General features: G+C 30.3%; 1 long non-coding RNA gene across 1 annotated transcript in view; it reads left to right on the top strand.

Annotated features, from left to right (window-relative positions):
* LOC149030788 (uncharacterized) overlaps positions 1-15,937 on the top strand; it is a 144,300-nt gene that overhangs the window by 95,467 nt on the left and 32,896 nt on the right. The window contains exon 3 of the long non-coding RNA XR_016178369.1: positions 14,450-14,498. This is a non-coding gene — a long non-coding RNA (uncharacterized LOC149030788). The remainder of the gene's footprint in view (positions 1-14,449; positions 14,499-15,937) is intronic.

The following is a 15,937-nucleotide window of genomic DNA, read 5'->3' as shown; positions in this document are numbered from 1 at the left end:
GTAATACCTGTACGATAATATTTTTCATTTAAACATTATCAGACGATACATATACGTATAGAAATCCTCTTGTAAGGGGATCCAGTATCTGTTTCGGTCAGTTACAGAAGAAGAGAATTAAATAGAGCGGAAAGTTCATTAACCAAAGCTAATTGGTAACAGATAGGTACGGTCTATTAATCGTTGTAATAATGAGAGAAGGACTGCTTTCTGAAATTGAAATGGTAAAAGTTATAAGAGTCTTATTTATTTTATTTTTTTTAAATCTTTAACTTCATTATATTTGCTGTTAAGTAAGTAATTCTCGTTTTCTATTTATAACATGTTTTATAAATATTTATATTTACGTAGAATAATACGAAAGCATTGATATTTCTTGTTTTATGAAAAAGAAAAAAACAAAAATATTAATATAATAATTCTTAAAGAGTATTTCATTATTGTTTGCTTTAGGGTGTGTGGATAAACGTAGAACCTTCAAATAATCTCTCTCTCTCTCTCTCTCTCTTTCTATTTCACGCTTTTCTCTTTAGCTTTCACTATACGCGATACGGCTGCGGCTATATTCAAAGCTCATTGTCTCGGTAGGTTGACCTGGAAAATTAATAGCGTTTGCACGCTTTCTACTCCTAATTTTTCTTTACCTTCTTCTAACCGACGTAGTCGAAGAGGATCTCACACTCCTATCATGATCTTTTAATAACGATAAATCGTTTCGTTTACCTTTTATGTAATATCATATTAAACTTATGAATAAAAAAAAAAAAAAAGAAAAACAAAGAATAAGAGAAAAAGAATAACGTAACTGGTATCTCGATTAAATTATCAATATAATCAATATATTATTATTATTTTATGAAATATCTGATATAATCCAAAATTTTTAAATAATTTTATTTTAATATTGTCTATATGTTTAGTAATTAATAACCATGCATACGGGATTGTATAATTTAGAGTTAATTGAATTGAATTTAATTTCAAAAGTAACCGAATAACATAAATTATTAACATGTTATCGTAATTTAATATCAATGTTGGTAATATTTATTTTAAATTAATTAGAGTAAAAAATATTGACAAATTAAATGCATTTTTTACGATTATATTATTTTAAATGCAACTCTTTAGGTACGTATTCGCTTTGATGCTTTTTTATATTCGTTATAGTTATTGCTTACAATTGCTCTTTACTGGTTGTCTTTTTAACCTATCTTTCAACAAAGAAACTTCGTAGTAGTTTTATATTTATTTCGCTGGCTCCAACATAACGAGCGCGAATAACAAGCGGATACGACAATGAGCAAGCTTCATCTCTAACCCACCTTCGCTTTAGAACTTTTTTCCGTTCTCGTTTTTCTGGCTCGCTTTTTTACGGATTTTCTCGCGATCTCCAGTATAACGTTGGAGATACGAAGTCGAAAGGAAGAGATCGAAAAAGGAAAAGAAAGAATGAAAGAAAGAAAGGAAAGAAAAAAAAAGAAAAAAAAAGAAAAAAAAATGAAAGAAAGAATAAATAAGGAAGGAAAGAACGTACTCGAAGCGAAGTACAATGGGCTTTACGGTTAAAAACGGCTGAAGATGGTCTAAATTTTTAATATCAGCAACGATTTTCCGGTCACCCTTCTTCCTATATATATATGCATCGATTTAATTCAAACGAGGTAGAGCTCGTGGGGAAACACACATGGCGCGATTTAAATTTCAGCGCAAGTCGAACGTGCGGGAAATTTAAATCGAACCTTTGAAAACTTAATGTCCGGAAGCTGCGCCCGGACCCCATTTTGTAATTTCGAAACGCGCGTACACTCTCAAGCGTCACGTTAACAATTTTTCTCCCGTAACTTCGAATGGTGAAACTCTCGTCGCGGATTTGATCGGACGTCACGGATGTCCTCTCCTTTTTTTTTTTTTTTTATAATTTTTATTCTCTTCTAACGATTATCAATAGACAGATTTTAGACGTGATATTAAATCTTAAGCTTATCGACATATTGAAATATTAATAGAAAAATATCAATCTTCATCTTCATTATTTTAAACGTATTTTTAACAAAGGATGTGCCGAACGTAAGAAGAAAAACGTCAAATTCAATCCCGAATGACCTTGTTATTTTTGCGGTGAAGATGACGAGGGAAAACGGAACGAACGAGCCTTACCGATCCGTGAAAATACTTGAAAGCTGTCTAAGGAAAAGGAGAGCATCATTCAACGAGGCACCGGGACACGGTATGCCTCATTATACGGTCTTGACTCGGAGCTGCCTGCCACGTTTTCACGGGATGACGGCAGCCAATTTCATCTTTCCTTACCCTCTTTGAGCCGACAACATGACTGTTCATCGCCCAAAGTCACGTACCGAGCGTGCTAGACCAAGTATCAAAGTGAAACACGTTGCTTTTGTCTTTGTAGCTTATGCCGTAGGCTTACGACAATACCACCCTGATCTTCGGTAGGAACTAATGGAAAATACAAATATGGAACGATACAAAATCCTTTGCTACTTACTTACACGTACTGCTTATCTATCATACTTAATGATGCATTGATATATAACAGTTTACTGTTTCATTATTCATCGTTGCATACAAATACATATTTTGAAAAATTTTAATAATTCTTTAAATTGATCCTTTGAATATGGGATTTGAAATTTTGTTCAGATTGCTTTTTCTGTTACTTTTTCTATTAACATTCGCAAAAGCTATTATACATTTTATTCGCAATTTTCTATATGAGTTTTATTGGAAAGGTTTGAGTAGATATGCATGTATATATACTATATATATATATATATATATATATATATTCAACCGGTAACCAGCAAGCAAGAGGCCTTTGAAACGATCCTGCATAATGTTACAATTTACTATACGCAACGGTTAAAGCGAACCTAAACGGAGCGTAACATTATTGCGGTAAATGTTAATTCTTTTCCGTTAGATGTTACACATTGGTCTAGGAAATAACACGAGCAGAATGTTGGCATATAACAATATTGTGGTTTTTCTCGATATTAATTAATGATTTTGTTAATCGGTGATTGTCTTTATCACTCGATATCAATTATTTTCAATTTTATTCAATATTTGAATATTTCCTAACTCTAATAGTAAGAATTTCAATTTGGATTATAAAATTAAATTATAAATTTATCGTATTAAATCTTCGATTATTTAACATTTTTGGAATAATACGATTATTATGATAACTTATTCTATTTTCATAGTTCTCTATTTTGGTAATCTCCAAATAAAGAAATAATGTTATTATAATTTAATTCTGAAAAGTTTTGTAAAATGAAATATAACGTTTTATTATATTTAGCTTATATTTTTTAACAATCACTAAAACCGTATATCTTTATAATTCTTGTTAACGAAATTAAAAAATGTGAAATACTCGAGATAATATATAATACATTTTATATTTTAATTAAAAATCATAATATTTCCTAAATATTTTTGTGTCCTCGTTATATTTTTGTAAAAAAAAAAAAAAAAAAAAAAAAAAATACGAAATGCAACAAACCATTTCTATTGTTCCACCAGAACAATTCATCGCTATTTCTCACTAAAACTACGTAGAATAATTTCAAATGTTAGTTAAATTCATATACATCGTTACCTTGTGTTATTTCAATCTTCTTAAGGATTTTGTTAATATTTTTATATTATAGAATATTGATCGATAAACTAAAAGTGATAAAAAAAAATATTTATTTATATAACAGAATTAATATTAAAAAATTAACGTTAATATGTTAAAAAACAATATTCTTACGTTTAATTTTTATCTTTCACGTTAATGCAAAATTTAAAAGCGTAACGTGTCCCATAATATTCTTTTCAAAAGTTAAAACATCGTTATTCAAAAAGATAGTTCTCCATATATCTTTCATAAACAAGAAAAAAAAATCCACCGTTTAAATAATTTCACAAAAGAATGAAGAAGGGGGCCGCAAGCTGAAACGCCTAAATACGTGAACTTTCATAGTGTTCTTGCTAGAGAAATGGTTTACAAAAATGTCGAGAAAGCTGCGTTTTAGAAACATAAACACGAAGTAGTATCCTTGAAGGGGAAAGCAGAGAGTAGTAACACTCTTGCAAACATCGTCTGTACACGTGTGAGTATAAGCTCGGCATGCGAGAGAAAAAAATGAATAAAAAATACCAAAAAAAAAAAAAAATTGAAATAAAAAGGCAAAACAAGAAAAACAAAAAATAAAGTAAGTGGGCAAGTTACACACACTGTATACAAGATACAGACCGCTCGTATTTATACGATGTTTCAGTGAGAACCGTACGTTCAAAGTGTAAGGGTGGCCAAAGTTGTCCCCTTAAGCGTCGAAGCTTGCTTTACGACGAGGATAGTTAGTCGTGGAACGTAAGTTCGTCGCTGCTGGAGGCTTTCAGAAAGCGGTGCGAAGTGGAACAACGTTCTCGCCAATGGCTATTCCCGTAAACTACAATATCGTCTGACGTTCAGCAAGGGAGTAAGAGAGAAGGAGAGTGAGAGAGAGAGAGAGTATTAGAAAATAGGATGAGGATAGTAGAAAGGGCGAGAGAGGGTAGTAAGGGGCTGCTGGCCCATTTAGATATCGATTTGCAATTTCACCGACAATTACACGAGGCGCGGAATACGTTTGTACATATCAGATCAGATTAAATGAATATTTATGAGCTCCGAGGGTCGTCGTGCGACGCTGTTCGGAGCTCCTGCGTCGGCTGCGTCGGCTGCGTGCACCTAATCTCAGTTTGCAAACAAAGACTTCTCGATATATCCATTACAAAACGTTTCATACGGTGTGCGTCTCTGATCAGCACAATTTTTAAACATCTACGAGAAATTTTTCTTTTCTATCAAGAACTCTGAACGTTTCGTGAAAAAAAAAAAATGTAAATTACTTTAACGATGATTTACGAATTATTCTTAATTCTCGTGTCAGGTGACATTATGTAACTTTATCGTCATTTTAATATTATACAACGAGTGACGTTAAAACGGTTAAAACAAAATGTGTAGATATTTTAAATTCGTAAACAAGTAATTATCATCTACTTACAGTTTAACCGATCTACCGAGAAGAATCCTAGATTAAACGTGACGGGAAAATAAAGGAAAATAAAAGAAAAGAAAAGAAGAAGAAAAAAAACGAGAGTTAAACGGGAGTAAAACTGAAGGTTGAATCCTACCTCTGCTCTCGAATCTGTTTCTGAAACTTTTCTACCTAAGGTAGACTAGTAACTTCTCTGTAGGATCGAGCTCGGTGAGTGTAAATGAATTCCGCGTAATACTCTTTACATTCCGTGACAAAAGAAAGTCGCTAACGCTTTTCAACAATAATTCCAAGACGGACGACGATGTCGGAAAGTAGTATGAAAGGCTGAGGAGAAGAAGAAGGTAGGAATGGTACGCAAGGGGGATGAGAACGCGTTACTATCCGAAACTTTGGCAACTTTCTTACGCGTTGGGAGTTTTGCTTTAGCCAGTTTACATGTTCATCCCTGTATCGTGTATTGTTCTCCTAATTGCATGCACCGGATAGTAGCAACGATTCCTCCCTCTTTCTCTTTCTTTCATTTCTCACTCTCTTGTTAATATTATTTTCGTGATAACGAACAAAGATAGAAAAGGAATATTAAATCTCGCATAATCTTACTTCGAGCATTTGTCAGCCGACTATTTCTCCAATTTCAAACTAATTTTCATATTATTAGAGCTTTCGTGATATACATTTACACGATTGAAGACTTTTGTGTTTACGTCAAGTTAAGATATATGAAACACCTTTCTCCCTTGTTCTTGCTTTTCTTCTTCTTATTTTTCTTGAACCTTGTTCTACGATAGAAACGAGTGGGCGGATCGAGCTAGTTCGTGATATTTATGACGTTATAAGTATGAGAGAGAGAGAGAGAGAGAGGAAAGAGGATAAAAGAACGACGACAGCCAACGGGGATTTTCAATTTTATCTTCCAAATGATGCTCCAATAAAATTGATTATTGGACGTCTCTTAGCCGGTTGCTTGTAGAAGAGAGGTAGAAACAAAAAGAATGGATAAGATAGAAAATAAGAAAATTTGGTTCTTTTGAAATACAATGAAATACGTGGTGATACGAGACCCGAGCTCTTCTTAATCTCCTTCCCAGATCTATCCACTTTTCTTCGGGAAATATAGCGGTGCAATAACTCGATAATCGGATAAAAGATAGCCACGGGCTATGTATACCTATGGGAAAAAAATCTTATCGAGCGGTAAAAATTGAAGTTCCCTTAGTTGAAAATCTAGTTTGCCCTTTTTTTTTTCTTTCATTATCTTCATTCTTTCTTTCTTTCTTTCTTTCTTTCTTTCTTTACGAAAGGGTATCTCGTGTAACTTAATCTATTAAAAAGTCATTTTAAACTATAATTTTGTTCCGCTAATTTAGATTAATGATCAAACTATTCTTTATAGAAAACGATGAGACAAGTCCGTGGTACAAAATTTATCAGACATTAGAACGATCGTTAATCTATAGGATTGTATTTAATTTTGGTATTGAATAAATAATTCGTTTTAATCTGATAAGTAGTATCCATATTTATTCAATATTTATCAACAAACATCTAATTTAGACATATGTTGGCTAATACGTAATTAATGTTTATCTCTGCAATACGTTTATTCATGATATATTTATCAATTTGTATGATATGGGCCTTCAAGTGGTTTCAATTTGTTAAGTAAACATATACAATTTTATCAAGAAAAACAATTTTTCTTATTTTAAATAAATTTCCTTTGTTGCATACTTTCAACTATCACGTTGATAGTTTGATAGAAAACATTAGTAGGTTTATTACCTATATTTATGATAAGAAATTTTGCAAAAATCATTACAGAATGTTTGTAATTTGCAATTGATAAGCTTTTACTTGTGTAAAAATCATTTTGAATATTGTCATTAATGAATGAGGACACGAACGGATTAATCATATATTAGTCCGGCAATTTTAAACTCGAATCTCTGCCATCGTGAAAATCCAAAGTAGGTACTCGCTTTATTCATTAAATTCGTTGGTTCGGATTAACAGGGTAAAAAGTGAAGGGTTATATTATTTTGTGAAGTGGTGAAAAAGGTATAAGGGAAAAGAGACTATAAATTCATAGCCACTTTTTCGCAAACGAAATTCAAAAAGCTTTTCTTTCGATTATTATACGATGCTGTTATAAAAATAAATAGCATTTTATTGGAAACTATTCGAGTGGTATGTTCACCAATAAGGAAAAGTGAATCATCCTTTTTTACTTGTTATCACCGTTTTTTATCCTATTCATCACACCCCATTGTTCAATCCAAATTCGATGAAAGTATGGTATTTTTTGACAAGTTGGAATTTTATTTTTCCGTATTCACTTTGGTGACGTTCAAAAATCGACAAATCGTCAGTCCAAATGTAAAATATATATCATCAATTTCGTATACAAGAAAATAAATGCTTCACTGATCCTACGAATAATATCAAAATTATATTGAATATAATTTTTTTTTTTTTATAAAATTCTTTTCATCTTTAGATTATTTTTACAAACAAGTTTATTTCCACAAATACCAGGATATTCTTTTTCAATCAAGAAAGGTTTTCATTTATTGAATACTTGCTAGACCCTTTCCATTATTCATAAGTTTTGATGCTATTGAATTTCAATAGGTACCAATTGTTTCTATTTAAAAATAGTTTGATAGGTTCTTTTTTTAAAAAAGATTCCTAATACATATGTTTTCGTTTACTTATTATTGTTGATAATATTAGAAGTAACTTAAGTAGCAAATCACTCTCATTGTGTTAACATTATCGAGATTATTGGTAACTTTACAATTTAATATCTCCAAACGTCACTTTTCATCATAGCTTCTCTCTTTTTACTTTTTTATCTTTTAAATGAGCCAAATGTGAATATTTTTCGGATAGAGAGCCAATGAAAATTTGTGACCCGACCCAGACAAGAATAAATGCAATCTCTTTAACAACGATTACCGGTTATAAAGATCATATCATTTTTTTTCTTTCTTCCTTTTTTTCTTTCTTCCGGAAAACGAGCAAAAAGTAGAAGTGCATACTTCCGAAGCTTCGAAGCTTAATGTACCGTGAATAACGCCTTTTCAGAATGACGTATATATCGAAGAAAAATTTTCATAATTCTTTTTGTATATTTTAATACTTGGTCAAAGTTTTGAAAGGAAATAAATGATAATACTTTGTTTCGAAGCATTATTGGAATTTTTAGGATATTCCATTAGTAGCATTAATTATTCAAGAATGCAGTATTCTTAACAATTATTGATAAAATTTATATGTATATCCTGTATATAGGATGTTTTAATTTACAAGGACCTATCTCCTTTAAAAACAATATTGATCTGTCTTGATGTTTCTAGAAACAAATGTTTAAACTTCAGGATAATTTAAGTGAACATTTTTTTAATAAACACTCTGTATATTTATATATTATATATTTTCATTTTAATCGGATTGAAATCGAAGTCCTTTTTTTTTTTGTTGGAATACGAACAAATCCTACGTACGTTGCAATTTCTTTTTTTTTTTTTTTTTTTTTACTTATATGGACACATATTCCATAAAGGTATTAATACTAAAATCCAGAGAAATAGACGTGGTAGATGTGAAAAGTAAAATCGAACGAGCTGTGAATTAATTGCAAACACTGATTGATCTAACGGCTTCGGTATTATCGAAATTTACGTTTTTAAACCTGCAAAAAAAAAAGGAGATTTCTCGGTATATTCTTTTTTTTTTTTTTGCTGATTTGCATACAAAATGAGATTCGTCGTAACGAATACTAATCGAATTACAATTTCATTACAACGCGTACATATTTTTCTTCATGAAGATCGATTCGAATACATACTTTATGGTATTGTAAATAACTCTCTAATAATGCTAATTCAATGAAAACTTTCGATTCTTTTACTTAAAAATTATTGTATCTTAAAATACTTAAAACTTTTTTCTAATTAAGTAAAAATTCATTTTAAATTTAATTTATTTTCTTTTCGGTTTAATGAATGATTGTACTTCAAAATGGATTTTATATTATATTGAAAGGTCGTATAAATGTTTGTAAATTTCTTTAGGTCCTTCGATAATGTGTCGTTTCATGGTTTGCTTGCAATTCACTAAACACTAACCACAAGAGTAAACTCGGTGCCTTGTCGAGTATCTTACCCTTCGTTCCAGATCGGAAGTTTACTCTAAGGTAAGATCTCTTGGCAGGTTGTGATTGGACTTGCACCCACGAACCATCATATTGTAATTAAACTTGATTACTCATTTAACTTGCTACGCAAATTTTTAATACTTCCTAAACCTAAATTGTTGACCAATCCAGATATTAATTTATCATTTCATTTGATATCCTGTTTAAATTTGTTAAATTGATCATAATTAAATAGATTCACTAATGTTCTGTTTAACAATTTATCGATTGATTTAATATCTTCAACGTAATAGTAATAATTTGTTAAACTATTTCTCAAATTTATTTTCAAAGGATAATAATTCGATTCGTTAATTATAATATTGTGTTCAATTATTATATGTGACTAATGTGTGTGTTGCATTTAATTATTCATGCATATAATCTTTAATTATTCATCACGTTTACCTTTTTTTCTTTTTTACAATCGAATATTAATCATACTTTGTAATCATTTGTTACATTTCTATCGTTATTGTCAATACAATAAAAGTGTTGTTGTTATAAACATCTATCTACGTTTAATACTGAAAGTTACTACACACTAAGTATCATCATGCATATTTTCATATTCAACAAAACCAAAACCGAGGAAAAGGAGATATTGGTCATGAGACAAAAAAATGAAAGCCTCTTACCATCTCCTTCTTTTCCCTCATCCTGTCATATTTGTGTTTACATTTCCTTCCAATTTTTTTCTTCACCAACATCTTCTTTGTCAAGTTTTGTAAGCTTGTATGAAAGCTTTCTCACGAAACGAATAGTAAATACACACTGCTAGATATGCTCGTTTTCTAACGATAATGCGAAAACTTGTTCGCTGAGAATAGTTTCACGTAGATAATACTGAGAACCACATAGTACTACGTGTTATGTACCTTTGCTATTGGAGTTGAAAAGGAAATATGAAAGAAAATATAAAAGATTTTCGATAATAAAATCAAAACAATAATCACATTTAGTAATCGTAATTTTATTACAATTAATTTAACAATAAATCAATCGTAATAGATAGATTATTTTATTTCATTTATTTATTTATTTATTTTTTTTTTTTTTGTTAACTGTAATATTCAACATTTTATAGTCGTAATAAGAAATCTGAGTTAATCCATTTAACGATATACAATTGTTAGGGAAATCTACGTGCATCTAACAAGTTTCAGAAAGGATCGTTTCGTGAGTACGTGTACAATGCTAGAAACTACCACCTACAGTTGCTATCTGCTCGTCAAACGTTTATTGGGTCACGGGCTTTCGCCGCAGTGTTAGAACTCTACCTAGTGTTGTCTCCGTAGGCCGGTAAACGAGCGTACGTGCGTCAAACTTGAACATTTGTATAGGTTAGTATGAATGTTGTATGTAGGGCTTTCTCGCATCGCTGCATACGTCTAGAAAGCGAGAGCAAGTGCGAGAGAGAAAAATATAGATAGATAGATAGATTGATAGATAGATAGATAGATTGAGAGAAAGAGTGAGAGAGAAAGAGAGAGGAAACACTACGTGTGACCCTTAGAAATCCTCCCTCTGATACGTGCTCGACGAGAAATCTCTATTTGAACAGCCACAGATGCGTATCCTCGTTGCGAGACAAAACACAGTCTATCTTTATTCCTCTTTCCTTCAGACAATCACCAGGAGATATTTTGTCTCGTAGATTCCTATAAATTGATATGGCGGTACTTTCCTAGAATTTCCAACGATCCAAGTGATCGAAAGAAAAAAAACAACCCTAATATCTCGAAGTGCTTGAACTATCTAATGCGATCTTTTGTATTCGTGAAAAAATGAACGAGATATGTTGTTCCAGTTTAACTGTTGTTCTTTCTTTTATGTTTCAATATACTACTACGATATCAATTCTATTTTTTTGTATGAATTTTGACACATTATTTACTAGTTTATTTCTTGCTATTTGTTCTATATTTGTAGTATCCTTTTTAAGTTATTCCTTGTTCTATTTTATTATCAATACCGATAAATACTATGTATCATATGTTATTAATTTATCGATATCTGTTTTATGGAAATGTGGATATTGAGAGAACTATATAAAGAAATATTTGATACGATTATCAATTCTTCGTTTTAGAGGTAAAATCGTAACAAGAAATTTCCTGGAGTAATATTAATTTTGCATATCTTATGATAACGTTTTTATTAAAGTTTCATTTTCATAAATATTTATTTTATATATATATAGAATAAAAGATTTAGATTATTAAATAAGATCAATGTAACAAAGTTTCCCTGAATTATAAAAGTTAAGATAATAAATGTCGAATGAAATTTGTTTTTTTTTTTCTTAAAAATTGTGTCAGTTCTTGTTGATTTATATTATTTATATAAAACAAGAAAAACATTAATGTAATTTATATTATATTTTTCTTCATAATTTTCCTTTGTTTCTTGCATTTATTTTTTGATTCGCACAAAAATTAACATTTTATTTGTTCTGTCGTTGAAAAAAAAAAAAGAAAAATTCAAAAGAATGTTTCTTTCAACGAAGAACTTTTTTTTTCTAGCGAATTAAAAATAAAGTTACGCGAATGTTGCAAGATTACTCAGTAATATTAAAAAAAATTTTCACATAAAAAAACGGGAAAAGAGAGAGAGAGTCAGAGGCGGGGTAGCACGTTAAGAGGTCGTTTTTGACGTACTGCAAAGTAGATTTCTTAGGTGGATAAAGTAACGTCAAATGGGAGATGAATAAACGAAGCAACTGGAGTACGAATGAAAATCTTCCGTTGAACGAGAAAGTCATTGAAATGGAATATCCGCTTGTAGCTTTTTGACGCTTTATTTCTCTTCATGCGAACATGCGTTAACACTAACACGTATAGATGTCTATTGACACATACTCAAAGTAAAGAATGTATGTACATTCGTAGCCTCATATGATGTGTTGTAATAAAAGCTAGGTGACCCAATAAACATTCGACGCGTACTTAAATAAGATGATATCATCTTGGTTATTATACTTCACAACTTAAAGTATATTGAGTTTTCCTATTTTAAACAATATGACCAAATATCTTCAATTCTATAAGTTTTATAGATAAATATTTCAAACCAAAGTTGCTAGGTTTACAGAGAGAGAGAGAGAGAGAGAAACATTTTTACTGTAGTTATTTCGTAAAAGATACTCCGCTATCAAAATATCATTGGAAGTCAATGATTCTTTTTTCTTTCCCCTATTGGAAATCGATATTACACATATAATAAATGTTTTCGAGAATTTGATTAAAAATCCAATATTTCATTTGGTTGTGGCTATCGCCAATATTACGAGTATTCTACTAATACGAATTATATAGTATAATATTTATATATTATAATATGTGTATAAATTGGTTAAACAGTATTTTGTATAATTTGTATTTATTTTACATATATTACAATATATTTTCTTGAAATTTATTCCTATGCCAAACATAGGAAGGAAAATATATCTCACAATTATATATATATATATATATATATATATATATATATATATATATATATATATATATATATATGTATATAGTAATCCATTTATAACGTGTGAGTTATAATTTAATTTCCAAATATAAAATGATCGTTCAATAGCAAAAGGTAGAAGGGATAGAGACAGAATTATGAGTCGTTTCTTTTCGTTATTACAACGAAGATGAAGCAGAGGAACGAAAGGAAACAAAAATAAAAATCAAGAAACGGACAGCTTGCAGCTGTAGATACGGTCCACGGTTGTTTCTATATCCCGCTGCTTGCATCTGCTTTTACCTCTTTCTTTTTTCTTTCAAGCAAATGCACAGCAACACAGAGATAATCTTTCGTGTTTGCACATCTGTTCATATTCAATCTTTCTCCTCGGTACGTTCGTTCGCCTTTTGCCTATTCCACTTGTCTATTCTACCTCGCAAACTTTTCTCTCATTCTTTGTATATATAATATCGAAAATAGTATTTTTCTATCTATGCGACTCGAACAATGAGAGAATACCAACCCATAGCTATCGAATGATAAATTACATTCATTCAATAACAATTGTATAATATTTTTTGAAATTTATCAAAATATAATCAAATATCTTTATATCGTCAAAACAAAAATATATAATAACGTTGAAAATGTAACGAAAGGAATGAATCGAGCAGCATATCTTTCAACACCGTTCAAACCATGAGAATTATAATCAAAAATACAGAGGAAAAATCATAGCTTATTTCTGAGGACTATAAAACTACCAAACAAACCTAGAGGTGTCAATGCGATGAGTCATTTACCCAACAGATCTTTCAAGTGGTGTCAAATTATTACGATATACTAAAAAAACGATTTTCTTCATTCTAAATGAGTTTCTCATAGTTTTTATTGCCACATCCGTTGAAATGTTAATCTTTTAAATTGACTAACTATGAGGGGTGAACTTTCCTGTTATTGGACAATCAATCTAAAGGATGACAATAATCTTTTCCCTATAAAAAACCCACGAAGCAATACCACAATCATCATTCGATCATCATCATTATCCAATTCATTCTAACAACTCAAAGAACAACGATTCGAAATCCCATCGGCGCAGTAGAACCAGCATCAAAAAATAAACTGCAAGTATCGTGACAGTAAACCGCATATTTACAGGCAACATATTCATCAAGTGGCGCATATCGTCAAAACACCGTTCAATAATTCACAACATAACAGTAATCAACAATTTAACAACAATCGATATCACAAACTACAACGGCATTTTAATGATAAATAAATAATATGGTACCGATCAAGACAACAGTCGTACATATGTATATACATAAATGTAGATGCTGAAAATATAATCTACGAATCGATGGCAAGAATAGTAGAGACTTAACAAGCTATAGTGAACAAATCGTTCCTTTTACCCTTTGTTACCACCCTTCCTTTCCTGAATGCAATCTTTTTTTTCAAACCACAATACCTTAGCGTGACAGTACTCTGGCTGGGTGCCAATCTTCACGTCTCATTCCTTCCTTTCGTGTTCTATCTAAACTGCACCATAGTTCACGCTTCTTTACTTCGCGATAACTCTTGTTCGTGATGATCACGAGCTACTCAAAAACATACACTTTTGTTACTCGTAAATTGTTCTGTTTACTTTTATTTTTGAAAATGAATTTATTTTCATGATGCATATTTTAAATAACGGTATTTAATTTGTTTTTAGGTGTTAACGTCGAAAGCAAATCATCTCAAAACATATGTCAAAGCGTTTGGTAAGTTTTAAGGAAAGGATTTATTTTTAATTATAATTTTTGGATAGAATATGTCTTTTTTTTTCAATCAAACGAGACTAAACATCTTTTTATTTTCATTTTGTTTTCTAACCATGAAATCTATATTTGTTCAGTTAACTATGATATTGACTTTTGCGGTAAGGTAGATTGTTTTCTTATCCTATTCAATCACTCTTTCCTCTTGTTATGGATGCTCGTACGTTGTCTCTATATATCTTTTTTTTTTCTTTTTTCTTTTCTTTTTTCGTTTTCTTCGAAACGTTTCCTTCGAGCAAAAGGAGCACGCTCTCAACGAAAAGTAGAAACCACTGCAAATTGAAGCGAAGTGGCCAATGCTCTTAACGCTAACAGAATTTCTTTTCCTACTTGCGACCTGAAACATAAGCGTTCAATACGAAATAAGATTTTTTTACGTGAACGTTTATTCGATAGTAGCGTTAAAGTAAAATTATTAATTATCTTTTTTTTTTATTGTCGAGTCACTTAAGACACATCAAATGAGCTTGCTTTCTTTTTCATCTCTATTTTATTACTTTCAAAAGAAATCATTATATTATAAATTGTTCTAATATATTTCTAAAATTGAAGCTTTAGATTCGTAATTTAAATATTAATTTTACATTTATTTCATTTTACCTGTCAAAGTTCTTGCATGCAAAGAATTTTCAATTACAGATGTTGAGTTATGTATATATATATATTTTTTTTAATCTTTCTCGTTGAATACAATATTACAAATCTGTTTTTTTTTTTTTTTTCGATATTTCTAATTTGAAGTCAAAGTCTCTTTTTTTTTATCTTTTTACTTTTATTTTTCATTTCGTACAGCCCGTACGGGTCCATTTGTTAAATTAGTAAAAATGTCAAGTGCACTTACCATGATGACATTGATAATTAGCATTATAGCTGTTTGTCATGCGAACGAAATGAGTTTTATCGCTAGTAATGATCTAAGTAATAACGTACGTGCGTGATTTTGATCTCAAACATCGCGAGATTGGAAATAATTTCTTGCTTTATGTACTATGATTCATTGGCATATCAGTTGAAGAAAAAAAAAAAATATATATATATATAGTATATAAAAGTATAATATCTAATCATAATGATTGCGATCTATTTGCTTGGTTAAAGTATAAGGAACGAATTATTTATTTTACTATGCGAAAGTTGTAATATTATTATTTAATAGATTTTATGTAATAAATTGAAACGAGAGTAATGAGAAATATTTAAATGTTGCATTTAAATTCATACTTATTTATTATATAATTATAAATACTTTGTTTTTATAATTTTTATTTAGTAATTTTCTTTACCGTAGGATTGATTAAAAATACGAAAACCTTTAAATTCAATATCCGATTGACGTTGAATTATAATATGCTCGATGTAGCATGCACTAATTGGGAACAGTA

This window comes from Polistes dominula, unplaced genomic scaffold (assembly GCF_049000335.1).
Source record: "Polistes dominula isolate Pdom_NZ unplaced genomic scaffold, Pdom_raw_medaka contig_24, whole genome shotgun sequence".
Classification (NCBI taxonomy): Eukaryota; Metazoa; Arthropoda; class Insecta; order Hymenoptera; family Vespidae; genus Polistes; species Polistes dominula.
Note: the sequence above shows the minus strand (reverse complement) of the source record. Positions and strands in the feature narration are given on the sequence as shown.